The following is an 18,247-nucleotide window of genomic DNA, read 5'->3' on the forward strand; positions in this document are numbered from 1 at the left end:
TCAAAGGAGGCAGACTCCTTTGTTTAGTTCCCACAATGTGGGAGACCCAGGTTCCATCCCTGGGCCAGGAAGATCCCCTGAAGAAGGGCATGGCAACCCCCTCCAGTATTCTTGCCTGGAGAATCCCATAGACAGAGGAGCCTGGCGGGTTACAGTAGTCCATGGGGACACAAAGAATTGGACACAACTGAGTGACTATCACACTAGGGATATTAACAATTTGATCTCTGGTTTCTCTGCCTTGTATTAATCCAGCTTGTACATCTGGAAGCTCTTGGCTTATGTACTGTTGAAGCATAGCTTGAAGGATTTTGAGCATTACCTTGCTAGCATGAGAAATGAGGGTGATTTTACAGTAGTTTGAACATTCTTTGGCATTGCCTTTCTTTGGGATTGGAATGAAAACTGACCTTTTCCAGTCCTATGGCCACTGCTGAGTTTTCCAAATTTGCTGGCATGTTGAGTGCAGCACTTTAACAGCATTATCTTTTCAGATTTGTAATAGCTCAGCTGAAATTCCATCACCTCCACTAGCTTTGTTCATAGTGAGGCTTCCTAAGGCCCACTTGGCTTCATGGTCCAGGATGTTCTTCTCTAAGTGAGTGATCACACCATCGTGATTGTCGGGATCATTAAGACCTTCTTTGTATAGTTCTTTTGTGTATTTTTGCAACCTCTTCTTAATCTCTTCCATTTCGGTTAGACCCTTACTGTTTCTGTCATTTACGGTGCTCATCTTTGCATTAAATATTCCTTCGGTACCTCCAGTTTTCTTGAAGTGATCTCTAGTCTTTCCCATTTTATTGTTTTCCTCTATTTCTTTGCATTGTTCACTTAAGAAGGCTTTCTTATCTCTCCTTGCTATTCTCTAGAACTCTGCATTCATTGGGTATATTTCCCTTTCTCCTTTGCCTTTCATTTCTCTTCTTTTCTCAGTTATTTGTAAGGCCTCTTCAGACAACCACTTTGCTTCCTTGCGTTTCTTTTTCTTGGGGATATTTTAGGTCACCACCTCCTATATAAAGTTATGAACCTCCATCCATAGTTCTTCAGGTGCTCTGTCGACTAGATCTAATCCCTTGAATCAATTCGTCACCACTTCTGTATAATCGTAGGGGTCTAATTGAGGTCATACCTGAAAGGTCTAGTGGTTTTCCCTACTTTCTTCAATTTAAGTATGAATTTTGCAATAAGGAGCTGATGATTGGAGCCACAGTCTGCTCCTGGTCTTGTTTTTGCTGACTACATAGAGGGGAGCATAATCAATTTTCATTTGCTTATATCAGCCATCACTGGGGGGAAAAAAACTGAAGGAGAGAGAATTTGTGAATGATTAGGAAATAGTTTACTTTGTTCTCTTTTTAGCTGAGAAAGGTGTTACACTCCTTTCCCATCTTTCATTGATATGGAGTGCAGAGATGCTCACAGGTAGGAGGGCACATGGCCCCACACCCAGCCTGACTTCTTTCTGCATTTCAATGTCCTCTCTTCTGCCATCTCCTGAAACCAAGACAGGGAAAGAGGAGAAAATGGGGAAAGGTTGAGGTTTCACTGTTCTCATTCATAAAGGCCACAATTAAAGTCCATGGGTCACTGTCTCAGAAGCAGGAGGCCTGGAAGCAGCCCACAGGCTCTGTGCTCTCTTTGATCAGCTCTCACATTCCTCCAAATTGAAGAGGAAAAATGGAAACAGTGACTACTTTATTTTCTTGTACTCCACTGCAGATGGTGATTGCAGCCATGAAATTAAAAGACACTTGCTGTTTGGATGGAAAGCTATGACAAACCTAGACAGTATATTTAAAAGTAGAGGGATGGTATGGGGAGGGAGGTGGGAGGGGGGTTCAGGATTGGGAACATGTATACACCCGTGGCGGATTCATGTTGATGTATGGCAAAACCAATACAATATTATAAAGTAATTAGCCTCCAGTTAAAATAACTTAATTTAAATTAAATAAATAAATAAAAGCAGAGACATCACTTTGCCAACAAGGATCCAAATAGTCAAAGCTATGGTTTTTCTAGGAGTCATGTACAGATGTGAGGTTTGGACCATAAGGATGGCTGAGAACCAAAGAATTGATGCTTTCAAACTGTAGTGCTAGAGAAGACTCTTGACAGTCTCTTGGATAGCAAGAAGCTCAAACCAGTCAATCCTAAAGGAAATCAACCCTGAATATTCACTGGGAGGATTAATGCTAAAGTTGACGCTCCAATACTTTGGCCACCTGATGTGAAGAGCTGACTTATTGGAAAAGAATCTGATGCTAGGAAAGATTGAGGGTAGGAGGAGAAGTGAGCGACAGAGGATAAGATGGTTGGATGGCATCACTGACTCAATGGCCATGAGTTTTAGCAAACTACAAGAGATAGTGAAGGACAGGGAACACTGGCGTGCTGCAGTCCATAGGATGAAAAATGCTGGACACGACTGAGCAACTGAACAACAACAGCAATGCACCCCTCCACATGTGCTCTGGCTCTGTTCAGACCTATTCTCAATTGCCTCACTCCTGGAACTGAACCTCATCAGCTTGGTGTGGAACAAATGCTCCAACACCAGCAAAATCCTTTGAGTACCCTGATATCTTTGCACATCAATGATGATTTCTTGCATCTCTGATGTCAGTTCCCCCATTATTCTTACATGTGCTCAAAGGACTCCAACCAAATAACAAACTTTCTGTGATAATGCTTTACATCTTAATGCAGGTGGGATTTCTACAAAGAGACAGAAGGAAACAACCAGAGCCAAGAGCCTCACAGAGTCACCCATTACACATAGAAAACTCAGGTGAAAGGATGGATTGGGAGCCCCAGTTGGGTCCAGGCTTCTTCAGGGGGAGGATGAACCATCTGCTTAGCAGCCTGAGGCATGCATGAGTAGACTGTGCCCCTGGATGCTGGCAACAGATAATGAACACGTGAGTTGAGACTCCAGTCAATTCTGTACCTTGGAATCAGTCATCATCCTCAGGAAGCAAAGAATTTCTGGATCACATTGGCAAACAGATCAATACAGAGCTCCTCTCTTGTAGAGGTGACAGAAGGGGTAGGGAGCTCCCAGCTGTCTGCTGCTTCAGTGCAGGCAAAGCGGCTCTGAAGTTCTGATGCCCTGACTATGCAGTGCATGCAGCGCTTGCTTCTTTGAAAGGGCCTGAGGATCACATTGCTCCCGTGTTACTTATAATATACCAGAGCCCAGATTCCAAGAAGTCCCTCAGGGCTGTGTTCACCCAGTTCCCCATGAGCAGGCAACAAAAGTTGCAGGAAGCAGGTCCACTGTCTGTTTACAAAATTGTCTGATTGAAGACCTGCTTCTATTTCCATATTAAGAAAGTTACCTGCTTACATCCAGGAGGAGGATCGGCTTACACAGCTATAATCTTTATCCACAGAAAAAAAACAAAGCCACCAGTGTCCAGTGTACCATCAGTTAAGAGTAGAACCAACACTGCAACTCAGGGCTGACTGACTTACCAAGTATGCCCTAGTTTCCCTCTAGAAGAGCAGGAATAATAATACCTGTTTTCTCCTGGATACAACAACATGAGATGTGATCAGAAGCGTTTGTAGCTCTTCAGAAGAAAAATTACACAGTGCTACACCTGTCCTCAACCTGGTACTTAGAGACTAACTTATCTGCCTCTGAAAGCTCCACACAATTTAGGAGGCCAAATCACCAGTCTTACTTAAGCAATTTAGATAAACCTCTATTTAAGAGTTTAAAAATAAGGTGAAAAAGTCTTTTTTTTTTTTAATTTTATTTTATTTTTAAACTTTACAATAAGACTTGAATAACTTAACTGGGTATGTATCTGCATCTGTGTCATGTGTGACTCCGTATGTGCATACATGCATACTTGTGTGTGCAGACATATGTATATCTGTACATATATGTATGTGTTCCTGTGTGGGAATTTGTGTATCTTTGTGCATGAGTATATATGTGGGTGAATATGTGTCTTAGTGTATGAATATGTGTCTGAGTGCCTGTGTGTGTATTTAGTCTAATAGTAGTCATTTATGGTCCAGTTTCCTTACCTGTTCAAAGCAAGCACTACCTTCCAAGTCATCCGCTGAGACCTGATAATCTATTGACTCCAATAGATATCTCTCTCTGCATTTTCTTTTGTTTTGAGGAGATATCTTCAGCTTTCTTCCTATTCCTTTTATTTTTTTTTTAATTGAAGTATAGGTAATACAATGTTGTATTAGTTCTAGGTATACAGCATGGTAATTCAGTTTTATATATACACACACATATGTGTATATATATATATATTTTTCAGATTTTTTTCCATTATTAGCGATTACAAGATATTAAGTATAGTTCCCTGTGCTATAGAGTAGGTCTTTGTTGTTTATATATTTTATGTATAGCAGTGTGTATATGTTAATTCCAAACATATATGGAATTAATATGCTAGTTTATCCCTCCCCCAAACCCTTTCCCCTTTGGCTAAACATAAACTTGTTTTCTATGTCTGTGAGTCTATTTGTGTTTTGTGAGTTCATTTTTATCATATTTTAGATTCCAAATTTAAGCGATGCATGATATTTGTCATTCACTCTCTGACTTCTTTTAATATGCTAATCTATACATCCATTCATGTTCTGCAAATGATATTATTTTATTCTTTGTCATGGCTGAATAATATACACACACACTGAAATATTATTCAGCCATGACAAAGAATAAAATAATGTCATTTGCAGAACATGAATGGATGTACAGATTAGCATATTAAAAGAAGTCAGACAATATATCGGAGAAGGCAATGGCAACCCACTCCAGTACTCTTGCCTGGAAAATCCCATGGATGGAAGAGCCTGGTAGGCTGCAGTCCATGGGGTCGCTAAGAGTTGGACATGACTGGGCGACTTCACTTTCACTTTTCACTTTCATGCATTGGAGGAGGAAATGGCAACCCACTCCAGTGTTCTTGCCTGGAGAATCCCAGGGACGGTGGGGCCTGGTGGGCTGCCATCTATGGGGTCACACAGAGTCGGACACGACTGAAGCGACTTAGCAGCAGCATGTATATATATGTGTGTGTGTGTGTGTCTCACATCTTTATCCATTCAACACTTTATAAACATCTAGGTTGCTTCCATGTCTTGGCTGTTAGTGCTTGAATGTATATTAGGGGGCATGTTTCTTTTTGAATTAGAGTTTTCTCTGGATTTTTAAAAACATTTTAATTTCCTTATTATACTTAAAATGTGCAAGAACATTTTATTTTTTCTGCTTTATTGAGGTATAATCGACAAATAAGAATGTAAGAAATTTAAAGTACACTTTCCAAGATTTGATATCTGTATACATTATTAAAGGATTTAGTTAGCTAACACATCCATTACTTTATGCATTTATATTGCCAACATCTGCTGGATCATGGAAAAAGCAAGAGAGTTCCAGAAAAACATCTATTTCTGCTTTACTGACTATGCCAAAGCCTTTGACTGTGTGGATCACAGTAAACTGTGGAAAATTCTGAAAGAGATGGGAATACCAGACCACCTGACCTGCCTCTTGAGAAACCTGTATGCAGGTCAGGAAGCAACAGAACTGGACATGGAACAACAGACTGGTTCCAAATAGAAAAAGGAGTACGTCAAGGCTGTATATTGTCACCCTGCTTATTTAACTTATATGCAGAGTACATCATGAGAAACGCTGGACTGGAGGAAGCACAAGCTGGAGTCAAGATTGCTGGGAGAAATATCAGTCACCTCAGATACGCAGATGACACCACCCTTATGGCAGAAAGTGAAGAGGAACTAAAAAGCCTCTTGATGAAAGTGAAAGAGGAGAGTGAAAAAGTTTGCTTAAAACTCAACATTCAGAAAAACTAAGATCATGGCATCTGGTCCCATCACTTCATGGCAAGTCAATGGAGAAATAATGGAAACATTGAGAGACTTTATTTTGGGGGACTCCAAAAATCACTGCAGATGGTTACTGCAGCTATGAAATTAAAAGACACTTGCTCCTTGGAAGAAAAGCTATGACCAACCTGGATAGCATATTAAAGAACAGAGACATTACTTTACCAACAAAGGTCCATCTAGTCAAAGCTACGGTTTTTCCAGTGGTCATATATGGATGTGAGTTGGACTATAAAGAAAGCTGAGTGCCGAAGAATTGATGCTTCTGAACTGTGGTGTTGGAGAAGACTCTTGAGAGTCCCTTGGACTGCAAGGAGATCCAACAAGTACATCCTAAAGGAAATTAGTCCTGAATATTCATTGGAAGGACTGATGCTGAAGCTGAAAGGTCAATACTTTGGCCACCTAATGTGAAGAGCTGACTCACTAGAAAAGACTCGGATGCTGGGAAAGATTGAAGGCGGGAGGAGAAAGGGATGACAGAGGATGAGATGGTTGGATGGCATCATTGACATGATGGACATGAGTTTGAGTAGGCTCCAGGACTTGGTAATGGACAGGGAAGTCTGGCGTGCTGCAGTCCATGAGGTCACAAAGAGTCGGACATGACTGAGCAACTGAATTGAACTGATGTGTATATCCAGCCCCTAGCAAACACTTCTGCTCTCTATTTCTATAAATTTGACTTTTTTTATATTCTGCATGTAAATGACATTATACAATATTTGTCTTCCTTTGTCTGGCTTATTTCATTTAATATAATGCCATCAAGTTCCATTCATGCCATTGCAAAAGCAAGATTAATTTCTTTCTGAATAATGTTTCATTATATATGCTTGTGTGTGTATGTCTTTGTAGGTATGTAATATTTTCTTCATTTGCTAACGGTCACAGGTTGTTTCCAATTCTTGACTATTGTGAATGATGTTGCAGTGAACATGGGGTGCATATATGTTTTCGAGTTAGTGTTTTTCTTTTATTTGGGTAAATACCCAGAAGTGTGATTGTTGGATTATATGATAGTTATCATCTAATTTTTTGATGACTCTCTACTGCTTTCCATTGTGGCTACATCAATTTACATTCCCACCCTTAGTGCATCAGGGTTCTCTTTACATCTCAAGGAAAAAGAAATTATGCCCAAAGTTTGTAGAAGAAATAAAAGAAATAACAAAGATGAGAGTGGAAATAAATAGAAACTAAAAAAAAGACAATAGAAACAATCAATGAAAACAAGAGCTGCTTTTTTGAAAAAATAAAATAGGCCAGCTTTAGCTATTCTTATCAAGAAAAGGAGAGGGAATTCAAACAAATAAAATTATAGAATCTGGTAGATCCCTTTGCAGCTTTTTGTGCTTTATGCAGAAACACCTTTTATTATTGATGATGCTGAGTTAGTTCTACATGGTGTTTAGAACATAGATCTTCAATGGGAAGCTCCCCACTCCCTCCATTCTCTCTCCTGCAGGTAGCACAGGTGAGCATCTTGGAGCAGAATTACTGGAAGCTTCACAAGTGCTTGGCTCTTCACAAATGTTGCCAGTCCACTAGTCTGCTATGGCCCCACACCCTGGCCATTCTGCTTCATTCTCCAGTTACAGTGATTGAAAACAGAGACATCGGCCGGTAAGGGCTTCTCACTCTGACCTTTAAATCTTCCCTAAAGCCCAGCTGGGAACAGTGACCTGGAGGACATGGGTGAGAGTTCTCCAGTTAAAATAATCAAATTCTGGGGCCTGAAGACACCACTCTCCTTATAGCCTTACAGCACTATAGTAAGAGAAATGCAATTACACTTGAAAACTGAGTGTTGCTTTACGTCAACAAGATACGTGGGATTAACTGAGTCCTTACAAACAGATGCCATTTTGGATTGCAGAAGCTAAGTTAAACCTTTTAAATGAAAGTCAACCTTTATTAAAAGTGGGTAAGGGTGGGATTATTGAATTTTAAAGCAACTGATAGGGATTTTTCAGAAAAGATGTATGAAGGCTATTCTTTGTGATATACAGTTCTTGAAGATGAGTCCAAGAAACCTTATTCTTCATGATTAACTAAGAGGGTGTCAAATAATTGTCATAGAAGGGATTTGTTTAAAACACAAAAGTTGCTCAAATGAATAAATAGCCATAGCTGACTGACCTTTAGTAATCCATGAAATGAAGACAAGCATTACACAGATTGGGCTTCCCTGGTGGCTCAGATGGTAAGGAATTTGCTGCAATGCAGGAGACCCAGGTTCCATCCCTGAGTCAGGAAGGTCTCCCGGAGAAGGGAATGGCTACCCACTCCAGGATTCTTGCCTGGAGAATTCCATGGACAGAAGAGCCTGGCGGGCTATAGTCCATGGGGTTGCAAAGAGTCAGACATGACTGAGCAACTAACACTTTCACTAATACAGATGATGGAACAACAGTAACCATCTTTCTTCATGTAACAGTTTAAAATAAAAATGCTTAATAAGCTAATATTATAAAACTTATAGTTTCAGATATTTAGACAACTGCATATTTTATTTCAACCTGCTTGTTTGACTTGCCTTTAAAACTGCATTTTAAAGATGGGCATTTTAAAGGCACACAACGTGCTGGAGTAAGGAGGAACTTGAAAGTCTGAACACCTGTGTTGTGAACCTGAAAGCCAAGTGACCTTAACTACCTGTGACACTGAGCAAATCACGTCACTTCTCTGAGAATCAGAACCCTCCTCAATACACAAAAATATCACTGTGACACTGATGTACCCCTCCCTCCCGGCCCCATTGACTTTCCAGTGATCCAGTGAGATAAGGCATGTGAAAATATTGTGTTGTGACTATTATTAGTTGTGATGCTATTAGTCATGGTAATGTTAATAATTACATTTTAAACGTGATATATTTAACTCCCATCAAAAACATCCAATCTCTGTGGTAAACACAGACATGCTAATGTCCCACCTTGCTAGCCCTGAAATGTAAACAAAACAAAGCCTGCATTTAGCTCTAAGGTAACCACCTTCACTGGGAGCACTTGACATGTTGACAACAATCAGTTCAGTGAGTTTACAGGAGGAAAAAAAAAAAAATCAGTCATGCTGTTTGGATTTACCATAAAGTAGCAGGTTGTTTATCTGACTACACACTTTCTGACATTGCAAAGGCACAAGTCTGGAAAATGTCTTCCTTTTAAAAATTCTTAAAGATCTGTATTAAAGTATTTATTCAATGTATAGACTTAAATGAGGAGAAATTAATGTTAATAAATTAACATTATTGCAACTTAATGCAATAAAACTGAGTTGTATGATATAAAGTTGCCTGGAGGTTTTGATTCTTTTGATCACCTCCTGATGTTCTCTGTTCCTTTTGAACTTTGTGAATTTTTGCAGGTTTCAACAGCTTAGGTGGGCATCAGAAGTGCCATCCAGCAGTGGGACTTGAAATGCCCACTGGGAAGGACAACAAAGCAGAACTAAGTGTGCTTTTCAAGGATATAATATTTCCCATTATGAAGATCCAGCAAAAGATATGAGATAGTAGCTGTTGACAATGGAGAAGGCAATGGCACCCTACTCCAGTACTCTTACCTGGAAAATCCCATGGACAGAGGAGCCTGGTAGGCCTGCAGTCCATCGGTCTCGAAGAGTCAGACACGACTGAGCGACTTCACTTTCACTTTCATGCACTGGAGAAGGAAATGGCAACCCACTCCAGTGTTCTTGCCTGGAGAATCCCAGGGACGGGGGAGCCTGGTGGGCTGCCGTCTATGGGGTCGCACAGGGTCAGACACGACTGAAGCGACTTAGCAGCAGCAGCAGCAGCTGTTGACAAAGGAGATATGAAGAGGGAGGGTTTTCTCTTTTAACCCAGAAGTCATCCACTCTTCTAACCCAGGAGGGTGAATGTCCTTTCTATAGGCTGACAATTGTTTCATGTTAGCAGTTTTACTTGTTCATAAGCTTTATACACTGTCTAAGAGGCTGGGTCTTCCAGGTTTTGTGGGGCCATGTACTGAGGCCCAGGGGATCATGTGACTTAGAAGCCTGAGGGTAAGGATCCAGGATCCATTTACCACTTCTTGGCCCAGCCCAGCTACGCTAAGTCTGACTGTGCATAATCAAATTCAGTCAACACAATGTCGAGATTTGAATTTTAATAAGAGACAAAAATATACAAAGACAAGGAAACCCTAGGAGACCTGAGTCATATAGACTCAGAAAGAAATTGGCAAGTGTGGTAAAAGGTCAGGGCTTACTGTGTAACTTTGCTCTAAAGCCACTTCTCCCTGGAGCAGGCCACAGAATCAAGGACTGTTGTCCATATTCAGACACTCAGACGTTGCATTCTCCAGCATCAGCATCTCACCTGAAGAAGTCCAGGCGGAACTGGGCCCCTGGCTGCTGGATCCCTGGAGTTCTCACACTGTGTGTCAGGGGCGCTTCAAGGAGAATATTGGCAGCCCTACTTAGTGCCATGGAGGGCTACATGGACAGGCAACTTGGATCCTGCTGCCAAATGGCCCATTGCCCAGCCTGACAGCAACCTGTATCCCTCAGAGAAAAATCAATGCATGTCTTGATTAGTTTAAAACCTGGTCTGAGGAATGGTATGGGGAGGGAGGAGGGAGGAGGGTTCAGGATGGGGAACACAGGTTTACCTGTGGCGGATTCATTTCGATATTTGGCAAAACTAATACAATATTGTAATGTTTAAAAAATAAAATAAAATTTAAAAAAAATAAAGGAATGTTTACCAGAAAAAAAAAAAAATCTGGTCTAACTGAGCAAAAAGCAGCCTCCCATTGGGCCTGGAGAAAGCTTTCATGATGGAGAATTGCATAATGATATTGGGCAACCCAGCAGTGATGTCACAGTGAGGCTCAGAGGCCAGCAACATGGGGAAGGAACTGGGCTAGCCAAAATCAGGATATAACCCATAGTCAAGGTGCAGTTGCTCACTCATGACAATTTCCCTTTACCTGATGCTTAAAATTCTCCAACCCAGGCTCCAGCAATATGTGAACCATGAACTTCCTGATGCTCAAGCTGGTTTTAGAAAAGGTAGAGGAACCAGAGATCAAATTGCCAATATCCGCTGGATCATTGAAAAAGCAAGAAAGTTCCAGAAAAACATCTATTTCTGCTTTATTGACTATGCCAAAGTCTTTGACTGTGTGGATCACAATAAACTGTGGAAAATTCTGAAAGAGATGGGAATACCAGACCACCTGACCTGCCTCTTGAGAAACCTGTATACAAGTCAGGAAGCAACAGTTAGAACTGGACATGGAACAACAGACTGGTTCCAAATAGGAAAAGGAGTATGTCAAGGCTGTATATTGTCTCCCTGCTTATTTAACTTACATGCAGAGTACATCATGAGAAACACTGGACTGGAGGAAGCACAAACTGGAATCAAGATTGCCGGGAGAAATATCAATCACCTCAGATACGCAGATGACATCACCCTTATGGGAGAAAGTGAAGAGGAACTAAAGAGCCTCTTGATGAAAGTGAAAGAGAAGAGTGAAAAAGTTGGCTTAAAGCTCAATATTCAGAAAACGAAGATCATGGCATCCGGTCCCATCACTTCATGGCAGTAGATGGGGAAACATTGGAAACAGTGTCAGACTTTATTTTTATGGGGTCCAAAATCACTGCAGATGGTGATTGCAGCCATGAAATTAAAAGACACTTACTCCTTGGAATGAAAGTTATGACCAATCTAGATAGCATATTCAAAAGCAGAGACACTTTGCCAACAAAGGTCCGTCTAGCCAAGGCTATGGTTTATTCAGTGGTCATGCATGGATGTGAGAGTTGGACTATAAAGAAAGCTGAGTGCAGAAGAATTGATGCTTTTTTTTTTTTTTTTAAACTTTACATAATTGTATTAGTTTTGAATTGATGCTTTTGAACTGTGGTGTTGGAGAAGACTCTTGAGAGTCCCTTGGACTGCAAGGAGATCCAACCAGTCCATCCAAAAGGAAATCAGTTGTGAATATTTATTGGAAAGACTGATGCTGAAGCTGAAACTCCAATACTTTGGCCACCTCATGCGAAGAGCTGACTCATTGGAAAAGACTCTGATGCTGGGAGGGATTGGGGGCAGGAGGAGAAGGGGACGACAGAGGATGAGATGGCTGGATGGCATAATTGACTCAATGGACATGGGTTTGGGTGGACTCTGGGAGTTGGTGATGGACAGGGAGACCTGGCGTGCTGTGGTTCATGGGGTCGCAAAGAGTCAGACAGGACTGAGCGACTGAACTGAACTAAACAGATGCCCTCTCCCTATCTTGCTTACACTACAGCTTTCAGTGGATCCCCTTTGTATTTTCATGGGTAACTGAGATGGTATCTGGTTGGCCAAAAAGTTTGTTTGCGTTTACCATCTTATGGGAAAAACTTGAATGAAATTTTTGGCCAAACCAATAGATTTGTTTGTATGAGTTAGCTTTAGATTTTTATATTTTGGATAAGCAAGACTTTCCTTGCTCTTCTGCCCAAACAAAAACTGAGTCTTCATATATGAAAAGGTGTATTCCTGAAAAGGAATCACATGAAAAGGAAAGATTTTCAATCATATGAAATTTTCAATCACAGGCAAAGGAAAGATTATTTTGAATAATATTGGCTGACCTTTCACAGGGACTTGGCGTAATGCCCCAGGAACTTTCAGTCCTAATCAGGTTGCTTAGTTAGCTTTCTGCCTGTTGAATTTTCTTGAAGCAGGGCATCCCTGGAACATAACACTCTGAACTGTCAGTGACCTGCTTTAACAGCTCTTCTCAGTGATGCAGCAGAGAAAAGGCAAATGAACCAAAGCTGTTTCCAGGAGCCAGATGTCTCCTCACATTGGAAATCCCAAGGAAGGGCAGGCCTGGGGAGGGCAAGGCCAGTTCTATGAAGCAACATGGCCTCGACAACCCCAAACAGACTTGCAACTAAACTACACAAACACTGACCCGCATGGCAGAAAGGAGATTTCTATCTCCTATGAAAACAGGCAAACAGCCAATCACCCTCTGAGCTTTCTGTTTGCAAGACTGCCATCCCAGCAGGTGGCTAATTGGCACTTGGTGGCAATTCTCAGCATTCAGCTCACCATAACACCAAGAATCCCACTCCTGGCTTAGGAGGGTGGTAACCCAAGGGGAGGCTGAACGCCCAGAAAGGGAAGAGAATACCTTTGGACTCCTTCTCACCTCAGAGGAGTGTCACTAGGTGTACTCCCTATGGTGGTTTTCATTGTTATTAAAAGAAAATAATGATTAAACATAAAAATAAAAACAAAGCCAGCAGCACCCCAGCTGTTGCCACAGCATTTCCTACAGACATGCAATATTACTAACCCAGCACAGTTTGCCCCATGGTTCTTTCATTGTGTGGATATTTAACAAATATTTACTACATGCCAGGGAGACACAGATAACAAGACATGCTGTTCCTCCTCTGAGGAGCATGCAGTCTCATGAGAAGATGGACATTGAACACTTTCAACACAGTGTCAATGTGTTGTAATAAACACAAGGACCATGGGAATGCAGGGAGAGCAGGAGTGTTAGGAACACTGTCCAGGGGCTGTAAGAGCGCACATAGGCTTGAGGAGAGACAAGGGGTCCCAAAAGCAGTAATGCCGCAAACGCATGGAGTGGCTTGGGAACTATGGTCCTGGCATGTTTCAGAACCAGGGCATAAAGGTGGCTGGGAGGTGGGAAGGTGTGGAAGGCAAGTAGACGTGGGCCCTGACAATGGCAGTTATGCAAAGGCCTTGAGCAGGCAATGCCAGCACCATCATCCCAGCCAGCGTCTGGAAGAGGTGCAGGCAGCTACAGGGGAGGCAGAGCGCCCAGAAAGGAAGTTAGTCTGAATGAGAAAGGAAAGGTTTGGACTAGGGCCCTCATTCTGTCCAGAACTGCCCTGATTGCCAGACAGAGTGCATAAGACATATCTTTAATTGCACATTTTCTAGAAGCCACATTTAAAATGCACAAGGAAACATGTGGAATTCGTTTTTATAATAAAAGGCATTTTACCTAATATAGCCAGGGTATTATTATTTCAGCATATAACCAGTACCAAAAACACACGAATGAATTTTTTTCATTATTTTTCTTACACTGTCCTCAAAACCTGTATGTATGTATTTTACACATACAATACATCTTTGTGGGACCAAACATAATTCAAGTGCTCAGTAACCACATGTGACTGGTGGCAGCTTTGAGGGCCAGTTCTGGACACTCCAATGTGCGTCAGAGATTCCCTATTTGGGCCACAATTGCTCTGAGTGGCAAGATTGCTGATACTTCTTTCTCACAAGATATATTAAAATGAAACAATTTCCATCAGCAAAAGGCATATAGTACTCCAAGACTTCCAAGGCAAGCCACAGGACTAGATTGATGGGAAAAATTGTGTTAAAATAAGCATGCACTCCATAATTCTCTTTGATTTCCAAAGCTTAGGGGAGAGAGGGTGCCTAGGACAATTTGCATTTTAATAAACACTGCCTCTTGCAAAATGATTCTCAACGTTCTTAATGAATGCTTCCCAATAACAATAATTAACATCAGAAGATGCTGTGCCAGCATTCAGTAATGAATGCCCTCCCAGGCAGACCCTGTTTGATTGACTTACAGCTAAGCTTTTAAGTAACTCAACTGGCACGGGGCCAGTCAGGGAGTTGGGTTTATGTAACTTGTTTCACAGAAGAAAAGCAGCTTAAGTAACTTCATATCTAGTCACAAGTGGGATAGGTATTAGAAGCAAGACTACAGCACAGGAAATCTGTAGCAGTGTTTTCAGTACTTAAGATCTCAGGAGGGGCACTTAGGTGTCCTTTATAAAAGTGCTAAGCAGGCAATGGGGACACTAATAGCCTCACATGGGTGTGTTGGCTCTACCATATCAGCTCCCCTGTCCCATGACTAATGCTCCACCCAGCTCAGGACACGTAAGTTTAGTTGAGGATTTGGCCATATCCAAGGGGTTCCTCAATACTTGCTACAACTCATCCCCTCAAAGCTTGGACCTGGCTTGCAGAATTCCCATCTGAAGATCCCTAAGGTCCTTGGCTCCTTTCCAATACCCAGTTTGGACAACAGTGTGGTGGGATTTACATGTACGTGATAACCTTCTTACACATGCTGCCATGGCCCTGCTGTAACTTCAGAATTAAGTCATGAAAGAAGCTTACTCTTATTGACTTAACACATATGTGCCAAGTACCGAACAAAATGTTTTGTGTGAATGAACTCAGTAGATCTTCTCTACAACCCCATGAAATCGATGTCTTCATTATCTGCATCATATAGAAAGGGAAATCAAGGAAGATGTGTAACTCACTCTGGTAGTTCAATAAAACATGCTGAAGCTGGTCCATTTCAAGGGAAGATGTTTTAAGGTCCACTTCATTTAGCTGTGGTGAATTTCTTATCTTGTATAGTAATGGGAAACATACATTGTGGTGGACAGAATTCTAAAATGATCCCTAAGATTATCACTCCATCTTATGTACTTTCTGAATAATTCCCTTCATGTGAGTGAGGGCAGAACTTCTAAATATGATGGGGCATCATTCTCATGACTGGATTCCAATCAGTTGACTCTGATTTGTTCAAGAGGGAAATTATTCAGGTGGACCTGACCTAAAGTTAAAGCTTGAGCTCAGGTGGGCTTCCCTCATAGCTTAGTTGGTAAAGAATCTGCCTGCAATGTAGGAGACCCCAGTTTGATTTCTGGGTCAGGAAGATACCCTGGAGAAGGGATAGGCTACCCACTCCAGTATTCTTGGGCTTCCCTTGTGGCTCAGCTGGTAAAGAATCTGCCTGCAATGTGGGAGACCTGGGTTCAGTCCCTGGGTTGGGAAGATCCCCTGGATAAGGGAAAGGCTATCACTCCAGTTTTCTGGCCTGGAGAATTCCATGGACTGTATAGTCCATGGGACCGCAAAGAGTTGGACACGACTGAGCAAATTTCACTTTCCAGTATAATAATGAAAATGAATGGTGGGAGAGTTCACCCTTGCCTTGTTCTTGATCTTAGGAAAGATTGATGTTTCTCCACCATTAAGCATGATATTAAGTGTAGGTTTTCTGTAGGTAATGAAGATGTTTCCCCTTTGTTAATATGCTGAGAGTTTTTGGCGTGAATGGATATTGAATTTTGTCGATTGATTTTTCTTTATATACTGATGTGATTGTGTCATTTTTCTTCTTTAGTTTTTGATGTGATGGATTGCATTAATTGATTTTCAGCTGTTGAAACAGATTTGCATACATGGAGTAAATTTCATTTTGTCATGGTACATAATTCTCCTTATACATTGTTGGATTCAATTTGCCTACATTTGTTGAAAATTTTTGCATCTATGTTCATAAGAGACAGTGGTCTGCAGTCTTCTTTTCTTGCCATGTCTGGTTTTGGGAGTAATGCTGGTCTCAAAGAATAAGACATATTACTTTTCCTTCTAGCTTCTGAAAGAGATTGTAGAGAAATAATTTAATTTCTTCCTTAAATGTTTAGTAGAGATCACAGGTAAGCTCACACGGGCCTACTGTTTTCTGTTTAGGAAGGTTATTAACAGCAGATTCAATTTCATTAATAGATATAGGAACTCTTTAAATTGTCTATTTCTTCATATGTAAGTGTGTTAAATTGCATCATTCATGGAATTGGTCCATTTCATCAAGGTTATTCAATTTGTGGACACAGAGTTGCTCATAATGCTCTTTCATTATCCTTTTAAAGTCTATGGTATTCTAATAATTCTTGATAATAGTAATTTATCTCCATTTTTTTTTTGGCTTTATAAATTTCATTGATCTTTTCAAAGAACCATCTGTTGAATTTTGCTGATTTTCTCAACTGATTTCTTGTTTTCAATTTTGTTGATTTCTCCTTTCATGTTTGTTATTTTTTTGAAATTCTGCTTACTTTGAATTTGGGCTTCCCTAATAGCTCAGTTCAGAGAAGGCAATGGCACCCCACTCCAGTACTCTTGCCTGGAAAATCCCATGGACGGAGGAGCCTAGTAGGTTGCAGTCCATGGGGTAGCTAAGAGTCTGACATGACTGAGCGACTTCACTTTCACTTTTCACTTTCATGCATTGAAGGAAATGGCAACCCACTCCAGTGTTCTTGCCTGGAGAATCCTAGGGACGGGAGAGCCTGGTGGGCTGCCGTCTATGGGGTCACACAGAGTCGGACACGACTGAAGTGACTTAGCATAGCATAGCATAGCAATAGCTCAGTTGGTAAAGAAACCATCTGCAATGCAGGAGATCCTGGTTCAATTCCTGGGTCAGGAAGATCTTGGGCTTCCCTTGTGGCTCAACTGGTAAAGAATCTATCCGCAAAATGGAAAACCTGGTTTTGATCCCTGGATTGGGAAGATACCCTGGAAAAGGGAAAGGCTACCCACTCCAGTATTCTGGCCTGGAGAATTCCAAGGGGTTGCAAAGAATTGGATACCACTGAATGACTTTCACTTTGAATTTAATTTTTTCTTCTTTTTCTAGTTTCCTAAAGTGGAAACTAGTTTCCTAAAGTGGAAGCTTAGGTTGTTAATTTTAGAACTTCTTTTCTAATATATGCATTCAATGTTATAAATTTCTCTATTAGGTACTGCTTTTGCTACGTCCGACAAGCTTTAATAAGTTATATTTTATTTTCATTTAGTCAAAATATTTTTTAAATCCCTGAAGTTTTTTGATCTATATTTTATTTAGAAGTATGTTGTTTAATCTCATCATATTATTGAATCTCCAGCTATTTTTCTGTTACTATTTTCCAATTTAATGCCATTATAGTCTGAGAGCATACACTGCATGATATCTATTCATTTAAATCTGTTCAGGCATGTTTTATGGCCCAGATTGTGGTCTATCTTGGTGAACGTTCAATGTAAGCTTGAGTGGAATGTGTAATTTGCCATTATGGTCTAGAGTAACTGATGTCTTCTTGCTATATTAACTCTATTATGTAATGCCCCTCTTTATTTCTGATAACTTTCCTTGCTCTGAAGTATGCTCTGTCTGAAATTAATGCAGCCACTTACATTTTTTTTTTTACAATGTTGTGTTCGTTTCTGCCATAACAGCAATGTGAATCAGCCATAATTATACACACATCCCCTCCCTCCTGAGCCTCTGTCCCTTCTCCCCATCCCACCCGTCTAGGTCATCACAGAGTGCCAGACTGAGCTCCCTGTTGATACAGCAACTTCTCACCATCCATTTTATACCTATCAGTGGGTAAAGAATCTTCCTGCAATGTAGGACACACAGGAGAGACAGATTTGATCCCTGGGTTGGGAAGATCCCTAGGAGAAGGAAATAACAACCCACTTCAGTGTTCTTGTCTGGGC

At 40.9% G+C, this 18,247-nt stretch overlaps 1 pseudogene; it reads left to right on the forward strand.

The window, feature by feature from the left end:
* LOC113897483 overlaps positions 1 to 7,525 on the forward strand; it is a 118,381-nt pseudogene extending 110,856 nt beyond the window's left edge.
* Positions 7,526 to 18,247: the final 10,722 nt, after the last annotated feature.

The sequence above is a fragment of the Bos indicus x Bos taurus genome, chromosome 8 (assembly GCF_003369695.1).
Source record: "Bos indicus x Bos taurus breed Angus x Brahman F1 hybrid chromosome 8, Bos_hybrid_MaternalHap_v2.0, whole genome shotgun sequence".
NCBI lineage: Eukaryota > Metazoa > Chordata > Mammalia > Artiodactyla > Bovidae > Bos > Bos indicus x Bos taurus.